This window comes from Dromiciops gliroides, chromosome 1 (genome assembly GCF_019393635.1).
Source record: "Dromiciops gliroides isolate mDroGli1 chromosome 1, mDroGli1.pri, whole genome shotgun sequence".
Taxonomy (NCBI): Eukaryota; Metazoa; Chordata; class Mammalia; order Microbiotheria; family Microbiotheriidae; genus Dromiciops; species Dromiciops gliroides.
In genome coordinates, this window is record NC_057861.1 from 312,913,352 (window position 1) to 312,928,503 (window position 15,152).

Sequence of the window (15,152 nt, forward strand, 5' to 3'; positions counted from 1 at the left end):
AGCTCAATTTTCAAAGCATTCTGTGGAGCAGGCAGTGTCTCTGACAAGCCCCACTATGAGGGAATCAGTGAGACAATATTTATCTTTCTGACAGAAAGGCCCCCTCGGAGGCTGTTTGTTTTCAAGCTCACACTGCAGCAAAGGAAGGAATGACTTACAGCCGCTTTCTGCCTTGGCAGCTTTGGAAATCACCAGATTTTTTTTCCAGTCATATAAAACAAAACACAGCAGATAGCAGGGGACACATGGTGAAAGTCCCACTCTGAGTCCAAAGTCCCCAGGCATGGACCAGCCTTCTTTTTTAAAGTACAATGTAACATTCAAATTGAAGTCTCTACTTTGGGAGCTGGCTGCTACCATTGGCCACTTTCCATTGTTCCTAACCTAATGCTAAGAGAAAAGCAGTTGGCTCAATTCAGCATTAGTGGAGTACATGCTAAACATCAATCAACAATATGGATGGGACCTGTTTTATTTTTCCATTTGTAACCTCCATCCCATAGAACAGAGCCTGACACATAGTAGGCACTTAATACATGTTTGTTGGATTGAATTGAACTGAACAGTAGCCAAAACATCTAATAACAAATTAGGCAACATTAATCAATTGGGCTCCAGTTCATTGGAATGATAGTCTTGTTATATGCTGTACTAATTAGAAAAGAGCGATAAAATATATCAGTCCAGGTCCTAATTGAGTGGAGATAAAACTAAAACCAAAAAAACCACAGCTTCCTAGACACCCCTCCTTTGTTTTTTGTTTCTTTGGTTTTGTTGTTGTTGTTTTGTTTTGATTTGTTTTTTGTCAGGGCAATGAGGGTTAAGTGACTTTCCCAGGGTCACACAGCTAGTCAGTGTCAAGGGTCTGAGGCCTGATTTGAACTCAGGTCCTCCTGAATCCAGGGTGGGTGCTTTATTCACCTAGCTGCCACCACCACCACCACCACCCCTCTTCTTTACATGCTATTTCCTCCATTTTGCATGTAAACTGGAAGGCAGGTCCTTTTTCCCTTTTGTATTTCTATCCCTAATACTTAGCACAATGCTTGACACTTCAAGAGCACTTTAAAAAACTTTTTATTTTCATTCATTATTTCATTCTTGATACTACATTTCAGGAAGGTCATTCACAAGTGGTGATCAAGGTAGTGAGTAAACTAGAGAACATGGCATATGATAATAATAGCTAGCATTTGTACAGTGCTTTAAGGGTTGCAAAGTGCTTTGCAAGTATCTAATTTTATCTTCACAACAACCCTAGGAGGTAGGTGCTATAATTACCCCCATTTACAGATGGGAAAATGGAAGTAGACACAGGTTAAGTGCCTTATCCAGGGGTCACATAGCTATTAAATCTCTGAGGTACCATTTGAACTTGTCTTCCTGACTCTAGATCCAACAATCTCTCCACTATACCACTTGGCTTCTTGAAGAAGCCCAGAAGAAAAGACTTAGGAGATGTATGATAGTCTTCTTCCAGTATGGAAGCACAGAAGAGGGATTCAATTTATTTTACTTGAATCCAGGAAGAAAGACAAGGGTGTATGTGTGTGTGTTGGGGGGTGGGGTTGATTGTGGAGGGACAGATTTCTGCTCAGCATAATAAAACATTTCCAAACAATTAGAACTGTCCAAAAGTGGAATGAGCTAAACTTCAGATTGCTTGTGGTCTTGCAAACCGGTACTGGGGCCCTGAGCTAGATAGGAGCTGTCAAACATAGAAATGACTCATCTTTCTAGTAAAACTTGCCCCTCCCCCTAATTTCTTTCTATGGTTGAAAGAAAGTACTATCCTCAGTCCTCTAGGTTGGAAAGCTCAGCATTGGCTTTGCTCCAATACAATCAGTTGCTAAGCTTATCAGTTCTACTTCTGGAACAGGTCTCACATGCTCCTCTCCTTTGTTTTTCTTTTACACAGTCAACTTTCATTTTGGTCCTCATATCTTCTTTTGCAGACTTGTGGAATAGCCTACTGACACATCCTCTTGCCCCATCTTCAATCCCTGTTTTCATTGGATGATAGCTGAAAGGAACCTTTCCATTTCATAGATGAGGAAACTGAGGCACAGAAAGATTAAGTGACATGCCCAGAATGACACAGCTGCTAAGTGTTTGGGTTTAGAGCTGAACCCAGGTCTTTCCTACTATAAAGTGTTTTATTCACTATGTCAGGCTTCCTTTTATACTACCATCAAGTAATCTCAAAACTTCACTCTGATCATGCCATACCCCTACTCAAGTCCTTTCAGAACCTCCCTGCTGCCTACTGAATAAAATAAATGATTAATCTTGTTTTTCCAGGACCTTCATAATTTGGCCACAACCCACCTTTCCACGGCAGCTAGGTGGCACAGTGGACAGAGCACCAAGTCTAGAGTCAAGAAGACTTGAGTTCAAATCCAGTCTCAAACATTTATTGACTGTGTGACCCTGAGGAAGTCACTGTTTGCCTCAGTTCCTCAACTATAAAAAATGAGCTAAAGAAGGAAATGGCAAACCACTCCAGTATCTTTGCCAAGAAAACCCCAAATGGGGTCATGAAGAGTCAGATACAACTGAACAACAACACCTTTTCTTCCTTAGGTTATACTATTGTGCTTCATAAACTCTACATTCTAGATACACTATTCTCTATTCTCCATTGTTTTTCCCTATCTTTCTGCATTTTTTCATACTTTTCACTTGAATGGAAATCCTTCCCATCCTCAATTCCATCTTCAAAAATACATTCCATTCTTTGAGACCAAGTTTAGATGGCTTCTCCATATAGCCTTCTTGTACACTCTACCCCTCACATCCAGGTCAAAATGATCTCTCCTCATATTTCTCTTGACACTTTGCCTGAGCCTCTCCTATACTTATCGCATACTCCATATAATAATTTGTGCAGGTCTTCTCCTTTCTCCATTAGGTTTTAAGTTCCTTGAGAGCAAAGACTATTGTATCTGTCTCTGCCTATCCAATACCATACATAGTGCCTTGGAAATAATAATTAGTTAATAAATGTTTTTAAAATGAAATAAAAATTACTGTAGCTTTAGAGCTATCAGCAAACTTTCAATAAGCAGTATTCCCTTCCCTCTGAAAGTCAAAACCCAAATTGGCCATTGGTCTTTTAGGAAAAGTTTTAAAAACTCAACTCTAAAATGAGTCACCCCTGGACTGTGTGTCTGAAAAAAAAAAAAACCCAAACAAAGGAAAAATGGGCTAGCCATTGGGAAGCTTAGGCAAAAATTTTCAGGTCATTTCTGGGTTTGAGGTTTATGCATCATCTACCAGAGCCCCTTTATTTTGGTACTTCCCTAAATTTCTACATGTCCCATCTTCAGGAAGCCAGAAAGTTGTTGTAGCACATATCTGTTCATCATACCCAGACAACTTGGAATTGTGAGATTTCAAGTTCCCCCAAATGATTCATTCATTAATATTTAATATCTTCCCCTAGCATCTAATTCAATTCCTGGTACAGTGAAATTTCAAATACTTGGAATGCTGTTGGAGGTATTCTGATTAACTAACTACATTTTCTAAAGAACAAAAGGTTAACCAGAATCTCCTTTTTCAATTTGATTCAATGCAATCACATTCACTGAGTGCCTAACCTTGTGCTCTGTAAAAGTTCTATAAGACAAGGCATATTATTTAGTAGTCAAGAAAGACTCACTCAGGTGAAGAGAGTGCAAGGGAGTGCAAGATGGTATATGGTGAGGTTTCAGGATGAGCTGCCCAAACAGTCACCAGCATAGAAGTTTAGAAGAGGAAGCAATCACTACCTTCCTGACTCCAGGTCTGGAGTTCTATCCACTATGTCACAGGAACACAGTTAGTGAAAAAAACATTTCCTGAGCTCTAATGCCATATCAGAAGCCACTAATTAGCTTTTTCCATAATACTGCTCCTCCAAATAGCCTTATTTCTCTTCTTTTGAGAGAGACAAAATCCTTCCAGGAAATGAAAATATATAACCTGGTATCATCCTTAATTTGTTCTCCTTCCTTACTAGCTATATGACCCTGGACAAGTCACTTAAGCCTGTTTGCCTCAATTTTCCTCTTCTGTAAAATGAACTGGAAAAGGAAATGGTAACACAGGACTGAAATGAAAAGGGTCATATACTGGTGGCCATGCAGAGTTGTCTGTCCTTAACCTGGAGTCAGTAAGCCCAGATAATTAGAGGCTTCTGAGTCCTTGTTTCTGTGTACAACTCAGGACGAAGTGGACATTGGGCCAAGCAATAGTCGCGGTAGCTGAGGGGCACAGTGCTGGCTGGGCCCTTGGTCAGCCAATAGACAGAGATTCCCTACCTTCACCATAGGTCTTTAAGGCAAGGAAATGTGGGCCATTCACATGCTCCTTTGTTGTTTTGATTTTTTTCATGTGTGTATTTTCTATGACCAATAGCTTATTGTGGATTATTTTGGCTCCATGCTTTTGTTTGATTCTTTGTTCTTATCTTAGTTCATATGACAGCTGTTTGTTATATGCTTCTAAAGATGATTTATGAGGAAGGTAGGTTTAGCTGGAAAGTTTTCCCTTTCCATTATTTCCCAAAGTCCCTAACTTACCTTTTCAGGCTTCATATTCTCCTCCCTTTCTTACCCTATGTTCCAACCTTGACCTTGGCATTTTGTCTCTTGTTTCTGCACCCTTGCAGAGGCTGTCCATATCATTCCTAGACTGTACTCCTTCATCCCCTTCCCCTCTTAGCTTCCTCCAAAGCTCAGCTTTGATATTACCTCCTATGAGAAGTCTTTCCTGACATCCAATTATTAATATTCCATCTCTCCTCTAATCATCTTCTAGCTACTTATCTGGGTATGATTATATTCCCCAATAGAATGTAAGCGCATTATCAGCAGGATGGGCTTCTCAGTTTTTTTTCTTTATCTCGCTAGCACTCAGTACAATGTCTTCAAAGGAATTGACACTATGTCTAAATATATGTTCAATAACCAGAAACCTTAGGAGTCAAAGTGATTTCCCAAGTACCATCATCTACTTAACTCTAGTGTATAAATGACTCTACCCTTTCTCCCAACTCTAAATGGATTCTTTCTGACTTACTCCCCAACACCTAGTGTCAAATTATGTTTTATCTACAAATTGTTTTATAATCTGCTAGAAGTAGATAGGGCACAAAACTTAAATCAATTCAAATTCCCTCTTCATGACTTAATAAGTCAACTATAGTAAATATAAATAAATCTTTCTCTGATCATTTGAGAATCTTGTAAGACCACATCATCATCCTTCAGAACAGCAATAATCATTGTAAGAGATTGTAGCTGTAGATATTGTAGAAGATTGGACTGAATATACATTTAGTCAGGAGTTACTTTTCAAATCATGGTGGTCCTGTGGTTTATCAGTGAAAATTAATAAGTCAAGTGACTTTCCTTTTCCCTATGAAGGAACCATTTAGAATATCACTATTATAGTTCAGGTCATTTCAAATGCCTTGAATATGCATAGGCCTCTCTAAGAATTTAATTTATTCCCTAGAAGGAACTGATACAAAAGAATGAAAAGCTGTAGGACTTAGCTCATTATGTCTTCTTTCTCCAAATAGCTTTCTCTATAAGGTGTATGTATTGCATCATCACAGGAGCACTGGATTCAAAATAAAAGGACCTGGGAGCAGCTAGGTGGTGCAGTGGATAAAGCACTGGCCTTGGATTCAGGAGGACCTGAGTTCAAATCCAGCCTCAGACACTTGACACTTACTAGCTGTGTGACCTTGGGCAAGTCACTTAACCTTCATTGCCCTGCAAAAAAATTAAAAATTAAATTAAATTAAAGGACCTGGGGCAGCTAGGTTGCACAGTGGATAGAGCACTGGCCCAGGAGTCAGGAGGACCTGAATTCAAATCCAGCCTCAGACACTTGACACTTACTAGCTGTGTGACCCTGACCAAGTCACTTAAACCCAATTGCCTCACCCCCCCCCAAAAAAATCAATCAATCGATAAATAAAAGGACCTAGATTCACATCCCAAACCTGCTCCTCTGATTGTGTGACCTTAAGCAATTCATTTATCTTGTGTGTGGGTTTCAGTTTCTTCATCTGCAAAATGATGTGGTTCAACCAGGTGAACTCTTATATACCTTTCAGCTTCAACCCTTTGATCACAGCCATAGAACTTAGACCTAGAAAAAAACTTAGCAGTTGCCTAATGCAACTCCATAATTTGATGGATGAGGCAGTCAAGGCCCCGTAAGCTCATAGCATTGAGTGTCTGGACTACCCCAGCTATGCTGAAACTAGACACTGATCACATAACAAGTGAGCACACCATCCCTTTCAGAGGTCTATTTGTTCACAGTTCCTGAACACTAGTGATTTCCCCAACAAAGCAGATCCAGTCTGCTTTTCAGGAATGGATTCTATCCCATTTTATAGGTCCCCAAGATTCTACTGGAGTCTCCAGGGGGTAGAAGAGTGCTGATTTGCACACTGATCTCTCATGATGCCCATGAATAATGCACATTTCAAACATGTACTAAGTAATAGTTTTAAGTAGGAATAGATGACATCGTGTCATGCTTTCTCATTAAAGGGTTTGAAGTGTACAGAAAACAAATTAAACAGCTGAAGAAAGGAAGGCAGATGAGAACCCATTAAAGAAATGACCATGAAGGACAGGACAACATTCACCATGAACAGACTGGAGGTAACTTAAGCTCTGGTTCTACTAATAGATCTGGAAGCATTTGGATATTGTTAGGCAGTGTGGGAGAGAGTGTAGAATAGTAGAAAGAACTTAAATGTAAAGGAAGAGAAACTGGGTTCCATTCATGGCTTAAGACCTTGGGTCTTCCCTTTTCCTCTCAGGGCCTGGATTACTTCATCTGAAATGGGGAGAGTGGACTAGATGTCCTATCAGGTTTCAATAAGAGAGGGTCCTGCCCTCATGAAGCTTGCAATCTAGTGAGTGGACAGGACATAAATACAGATAACTACATTGCTAGGTCTTACACTCTACCTCTTCCTCTAATCTTCCTTTCATGGACTGGAGCTGTTGCTCTAACACCTGAGAAAGGCAGTGGATGAAAAGAAGTATGTCACCTTTGAAATAGCACTAGTAGGATGGACTTCGCCATTCCCAGAATCTCCCATGTGCCCAGAACCATGTTAAATACTATGAACCAAGATCCCTGTCTAAGAATCAAATCTGATTCTCTATAGGGAGAGTTTTGAACCCTAACCCCTAGACTACATCTCTTTGTCACCAAATGCATTAATCCTTGCTTTTATTTCTATCCTTAGTGCTTACCACATAATAAGTGCTTAATAATTTTTAATTCATTCATTCACATGTGGCTACCTCAATCCCAGGTCTAAACTCCTGCTATCATTAACATCCTGAATTGGCCATCAGAGGGTCCATATTGGAAGCCAAGACCTACTACTTATATGACAAGGCTGATTCAATTCAATCATTAAGCATTTATTACTTAAAAAACACATATTCAATGTGCTAAGCACTGGAAATAGGAAGACTAAAACAAAAACAGCCCCTGCCTTCAAGAATCTTGTATTCCACTGGGGAAAACAGCATATATACAGATAAACACAAAATATGTCCTTCATTCTTGCATTTAATTTTAGTTTCCTTTTTTTCTTTTTTTTCTCTCTTTTTTTTTTTTTTTGCAGGGCAATGAAGGTTAAGTGACTTGCCCAGGGTCATACAGCTAGTATGCATCAAGTGTCTGAGGCCAGATTTGAACTCAGGTCCTCCTGAATCCAGTGCCAGTGCTTTACCCACTGTGCCACCTAGCTGCTCCCTAAATACAAAAATATGTACCAAATAAATACAAGTTAATTTGGTAGAAGGAAATGTCATTTCATTTATCTGGGTCTCAGTTTCCTTGTCTGTAAGATTAGGAGGTTGGATAAAATAATCTCTAGAGTCCTTCCTACTTCAAAGTCTATAAAACCTATAAAACTCATATTGTTGTTACCAACAACTAAACAATAACGAAAGCAACAACAACAGCAGCCAGCCTCTAAAGAGACAAGAGACCAATTGAGGATGCATACATTATGGATCTTGGGTCAAAACTACATTTCAAGCTAGTGTGAAGTGTTTTTGGCCTGTGGCCCATTAAAACTTTGCAAGTAGTATCTTTTGTGATAGGTGGATCTTTATGCAGGGCCGGTCTAATGTGGATCTGCATTAGGTGTCTGTAGGCTAGTGGATATGGTTTCCAAGAATCTGGTAAAGCACAGTTCTTTGAAACATCTTTTCCACCAAAAGGTCAAGAATTGAAATTCCCCCTCCCCCCACAAAGGATTAATCTTACAGGTCCCTAAAGAGCTTTATAAGAGTAAAACTCTTAGCTAGCATTAGTTATTTGCATCTCAATGTAAATGATGGATATAAAGGCAGATTTTGATTGAAGGAGATAATCTAAGAATGTAAGCACTTAGGAAAGAAGAGATGGGAAGACCACACTAAAGGGAGACAGGGAATTACAGAAGTGGGTAGCTGAGGCTATGAAGTTACATTTTACAATTCTTTCCCCAGGGATTGCCCTGGATATATAATTCCAAACACTATAAAAATATGCAGCAATTAGTTGCATACATGACACCAAACTAGTGTGACTAATAGTTTCACTAAATTAGCAGATTGAACAATTGTTTTCAAATAATCAGGGTGTGTGATTTTAAAAGTAGAACTGAAACCTCAGTGAAAAATCAATGCAACCTGAAGATTAAACTGTCTTATCTAGTCCATGATCAAGAATGAATTAATAAGCATTACTAAGTTCCTACTTTGTGACTAGACACTGGGCTAAGTACTGGGTATTCAAAGAAAGGCAAAAATACTCTCCTTACCAACAAGGAAATTACTTTTTTTTTTTTTTTTTTTTGCGGGGCAATGGGGGTTAAGTGACTTGCCCAGGGTCACACAGCTAATAAGTGTCAAGTGTCTGAGGCCGGATTTGAACTCAGGAACTCCTGAATCCAGGGCCGGTGCTTTATCCACTGCACCACCTAGCTGCCCCCAGGAAATTACATTTTAATGGAAGAGGGAGAATATGCAAATAACTAGAGAGTTATCTAGATCTCTCTGTATATAGATAGATACATATTGCAAATGAAAGGTAATATCAGAGGGAGGGAAGACTGGGGCAGGGAAGATTTGGGAAAAGCCTCCCATAGGAGGTTTGACTTGAGTTGAGTTTTCAAGGAAGTCCAGAAGGAGAAAGTGAAGACAGCACATTATTCAAATGTTGGACAATTGCCTGATTGGTTTATTAAAAGGAAAATTCTTTGTTTGTGCTTTTCACCCTGATTAAGGAGATAAAACTCAGGACTAAGATAATTAAAAGCATTTTATTATAAGCACAGGCTGATCTCTGAAGAGCAACCAAAGCTTTAAAGTGGAACCAACTTTTATTGAAAACTTTCCTAATGAGATAAAGACAATTCAGGTAGATCAACATCAGCAAAAGAGGTTGGGCCCCTAAAATATTCAGTTTGTCTACCAAGTTATGGGGCTCACTTGAACAACCACAAGAATGTTGACAGATTTCTCCTTTCTGTTTTGCTCAAATTCCATGTCTAAACCCAGCATGGGTAGGATGCCTTGATGCTTTGGAAAGTGCCGCAATATATTTTTGTACCCCCTCACCATTCTCTTTTGTCCAACATGAGCAGGTGACCATCTTATGATTACTTAGTGTGAGAACCAGGCACTACCCCCTGCTGAAAAAGATATGAGGTAATCTTTCAAAGATCAGATTGGCATCCAGAAACTGTTTCTATTCATAGACCACCTTTAAGTTATGTCAATCAATGGACTTGAATGGTACCAGACAATTAGTTTGGAGCTGTGTGTGGGGATTACCCCTCCTCTAGTCCCAAAGGAAGCTTTCACTCCAATAGACTGAGAAACTGTCTCTTGGGTGACTGGAACAAGTTCATGGTGGCAGAAGAAGCAGGCCAGGGTAGACAGGTTTCCTATCTTTCTGAACTTCATGTGTTCTCCTTGGATAGCTAGGTGAAGGCACCTTTTCCTCTCTCTCTTTGCTAACCCCTAATATACTTTAATAAATGCTTAAAAGCCTAAACTGTTGGTGAATTTATCAGTAAATCTTATCTAGTTTCCCCCAAAAAAACTGGGTGGGAGGGGAGGTAGGTAAGGACACACATTACATTTTACTCATCACATTAGTCAGTGGAGATGCTTCATGCTTCAGCCAACCTGGGATTCCCCCACCCCATCCCACTTCCACTGATGTTATTTTGGACCCTCAAGATCAAGGCCTATCAACCAATGAGATTCTACATTTTACCATGCCTCTTTTACATATTTGGGTATCAAACCCTATAAAAACAAGATCTGGGAAGAAAGGGGCATCTGAGATCATAAGGAAGATATGAGGTACACTTTATTAGAGGGGACCATGGACCCTTTAATAAAGTGCCATTGGCTCAGAGCTCTCCCTTGGTGGATTTTCTTTTAGGTTGGACAATTTTATTTATTTATTATTTTTAATTTTATTTAATTTTTTTGTTCTGTCAATGAGGGTTAAGTGACTTGCTCAGGGTCGAACAGCTAGTGTCAAGTGTCTGAGGCAAGATTTGAACTCAGATCCTCCTGAATCCAGGGCCAGTGCTTTATCCACTGCACCACTTAGCTGCCCTCCAGGTTGGGCAATTATAATCCCCACAAACCAGGGCTTAGCCCAGGCACCAACATTTGGAAGGTACAAAAATGTAACATATGCCATTTTCCCAAGTAAAAGGTACTATAGAAACTAATACCCCTTAACAACAATGTGTGGTAAAATAATGGAATTTGGCAGACTCCTAAGAGTCCCACCTGAATGACCTAGTACTGGTTGGGAAACTGACTAGGGATGATTGGATATGGGCCACACCTGGCCTGTCCTAAGTGGCATATGCTGCTAATGTCAGCAGGATAAACACTCAACAATCCAGCTTGAAGGACCTCCCTTTTGGGGGAGGGAGAGTAAAAGTAGAAAAAAGAATGCTTGATGAGGGGAGCTCTCTTTTCCAGTCAGCTTTCCTGTGGGCTTTTCCTGTCAGCACTGGTTGCACAGCTGTCTCCTATCAAAGCTACAGACATCAGGTGGTAAATTAATGAAATGAGTCCGGCTCTTTGAATTAGCTGAGCTGGAAGCAAGTTTGGGGATTGTATAGGCCTTTTCTACAGTTAGGGAGATTATCCATTTTTCTTTTTCTTTATTCCCTTGTCCTTGACTTTATTAATTTCATCTTTGCTGTGTATTTTATTCTCATTAAGAAAACTTGACTTGTTTGTGGAAAAGAGGCTGTTAAGCTCCTTTCTTATTGGCCTGGGAGAAATATCTAAAAAGGCACTTTGGAGGGGAGGGAGCTTTGGACCTAGAGGTGCCTTATTATTTTCTAAACCCCAATATTACATCTAGCCACCTAATTAACTCTCCCCATATTAAATTTGGCCCATACAGTTGACATAATTCACCTCAACTGCCAAAGAATTTAAAGAATTCTATTGGTTTTTGTGATTTAAATCTTCCAAATGATTCATTCAATTTATTTAGCTTCAGTTATGTTGAGTCAAATCGACAAGCATTTTTTAAGCGACAGGCACTTATATTAAGTGCTAAGGATGCAAAAAACAACAACAAAGAAGAAAAAAGAAAAAACATTTCCAAGGATTTCACCAATTAAAGAGGCAAACAATATATAAACAACTAATGTGCAAATAAGACATATAAAGAATAAATGGTGGGGGAAGGGGGGTGCCACTACATGGTACAGTGGAGAAAGTACCAGCTCTGGATTCAGGAGGACCTGAGTTCAAATCAAATCTCAGAAACTTTACATGTACTAGCTCTGTAACCCTGGGCAAGTCACTTAACCCTCATTGCCCTGCCCTCCCCCCCAAAAAAAAGAATAAATGGAAATGATCTCAAAGAGAATTGGGATTGAAACCAGCAATAGTAAAGCCTTCAGCAATATGGGAAATACAAAGAGGTATAGGCAATTCCTTCTTTTTACTGCTTAGCATTTCGCCCATTTGTTCACTGCCTGCTAGGTACTATACTTCATTTCTTTCTACCATCACACATATATCCAGGTAATGCTAAACAAACATACCCCAAGTACATTAGCACATGACTATCACTGAGTGACAAAACCAAGTAACCACAGATACTAGTTATCTTAAAAGGATACAGGAGTGGAAGTGGGAGATTGGAGTATTCTCATAGTTAAGTGGCTTATACTGACTGAAGGTTATAGGGAGGAGGGTGAGAATCAACTCAAGCGTTAGTATGTCAAGTCTGATGGTTTAAAAGAAGCTTTGAACATTATTCTTCTAATTCTTTCCTAAGTCTAGCTTGGGGAAACTATGGGGCAAAACCCCCAAAATTTTTGACTGATTAACTAGAACTAGCTTAACTTGCCTAGAAAAAATAGAAGACTTAAGAAAAGTTAAGTAAGAAAAGTAAGAAACTGTTACTACTAAGAGAAAAGGGGAAGTCAGAATCCATAGAAATAAGGACTAACTAAAATAACAGGATAATAATAAGATGAGGGCCTAACATTCATGCGTGACTGAAGGGGTTGCATCCATGTTGTAACTCAAAGCTGGGACCAGGAAGCTTTTAGGGGCCAGTGGAGGGGCAGTACAGAGGACTGGATGGAATGATGCTTATATATATATCAGAGAGAAGGAAAAATTAGAGAATGATAAATTTTCACTTTTTCTGCGTGGATTTCAGCCTCAGTCATGTAAGGGCTAAAATTCTAGCTATGTTGTCTAAAATATCTAATGAGGGGTCACCAATAAATTATAAGCTTTAGCAAGAGTTAGACTTTTAAGCATTTATTAAGGAGAATAAGAATTTGGTAAAGAGAGAAAGGCCTAGATTCATCTATCTATTAAAGGGAGAGTGCATTTCTAGCTCACTTCTCCACCAGAGTCCTCAGGAAAGAGAGAGTCAGAACGCCAGCCTCCCCCTTCTTCCCACAAGCCAACGTCACTTCCTGATGCCAAAGAAAAGCCACATGGTCCTGCCCTCAGAGTCCCTCTCCTCATGTTGGAGCTTTCCTACAGTAAGTCTCCAGGAGGTGGCATCATTCTAATCATTACAGTCACCAAGATGCTTTCTTGGGCTACACAACCCAGGCCAGTGTTACTTAGTTCCAAACTCTCTGTTCAAGCCTCACAGTCTGACATCCTTGACTCAGTGGCTGTTATGTAATTGATCACATTGCAGTCTGTGGACTATATGACTCACATTTATAAAGCCTTTTGAGGTTCAAAGCCTATTCCTCATCATAGTCCAGTGTGGTAACTGATAAAAAAAAAAATGGTATGTTGGGGGTGGGGGGGCGGGGAGATAATTGTCATCCTCATTTTGAGGAGAAGGAAAGGTTAAATAAGTTGCCCATGGTCATATAGCTAGAAAGTACCTGCACCAACTTTTGAACCAGCCCTTGTGCCTCCAAGTTCCTTAGAGATTATCTAGTGTGATCTCAAAATCTCAGAAACATCAAGGGATCACAAGACAATTCTCATAATGGAAAATGCTCTCCACATCAAGAAAAAGAACTAGGAAGTCTGAATGCAGACTGAAGCATATACTATTTTCCCTTTGTCTGTTTGTTTTTATTTTTGTTTTCTGTGGTTTTCCTTTGTGTTCTATTTCTTTTTCCACAACATGACTAATGTGGAAATATGTTTAACATAATTGTACATGTATAACCTATATCAAATTGCTTGCCATCTTGGGGAGGGAGGAGGGAAGGAAGAGAGAGAGAAAAAATTTCAACTCAAAATCATAAAAAATGAATGTTGAAAACTATCTTTACATGTAATTGGAAAAAAATAAAATACTGTTTACCAAAACAAAGGGGGGGATCGCGGGATAATACCTTTAAAGCCCCTTTTATGGGAGGCTTTTTCCAATCCTTCCCTCCCCCCAACCTCTCCATGCCTTCCGTCCAAGATTACTTTCTGTTTATAATTTCTACTCCCCTAGTTTTGACATTTTTCCTCCTCATTCTTCGGGGATTTGGAGCAATGTGAGCAAATATCTGACAGCCACTGAGTCAAAGATCTCAGAGTGTTTGTAAAAATATAAGGCATCTGGGGACAGCTAGGTGGTGCAGTGGATAAAGTACTGGCCCTGGATTCAGAAGGACCTGAGTTCAAACCTGACCTCAGACCCTTGACATTTACTACCTGTGTGACCCTGGGCAAGTCACTTAACCCTCATTGCACCACCAAAACAAAACAAACAAACAATACAAGGCATCCTAGAGCAAGGCCTGACCTGTATAGAATATGGTCTCTCCCCTCTGGGACCTTGCCATTTAACTTAGCTCTGGAAGCTTGGAGGGGGGGGGGGGGCGGTAAGGAAAGGAGGCAATAAGATTATAGAAGAGAAAGAGCAGGGTGTGATAGGATAGGAATCACAGGAAACTTGGGTTTGAAGAGCAGGCATGTTTTGTATAGTCAGGAGACAGGGAGGATATACCATTGTACCCACCCTAAATCTCCTTTCTTATCCCTCTTTAAAAGATTGGAGCACCCATAGAAGAATTTAAAGTGGACACAGAACAAGGCCGTGTCAGGTTAAAGGCAGAAGAACTCAAAGGAGTCGGAATTCTTAGCTTTCTACTCCATCCGCACTTCAGACCCCTATGGGAGCTGTATTAATCTTATACTGAGCCAAAGCTTCCAAACAGCTGGCCCAGGTGTTTGCCACTCCTCCCCACCCAATCACCAAGGCAAACAATTAGTGGAATGAGGAGGGAGTATTGTTACCAAGCTAGTAAGTCTTGCCTCAGATCTTGGTGGTGCATCTAGAATACCTCTAAAACAAGCCATTTGCATGTCTCTCTTTGTATTTCCAGTCAGCCTTGTTGTTGGCCATCAGAATGAAGCTTTGAAGGCTGCTCTCTGATGTACTGTCTGTTAGTCGGGACCCTGCTGGGCTCTCTGCTCGCTTACAGCCACAGGCAGGCCATGGGGGGTGGGTTGGGGAGACCAAACTGACACGCAGAGTGAAGGCTTTAGGGAAGGAACAGAGTGGAAGCCTGGGAGCCCTGAGGCCAGCCTGGGGGACCAAGGTGTCATTTCCTGGGAAGGATCTGGCAAAATAATTAAAGTCCGCTGAGCAAG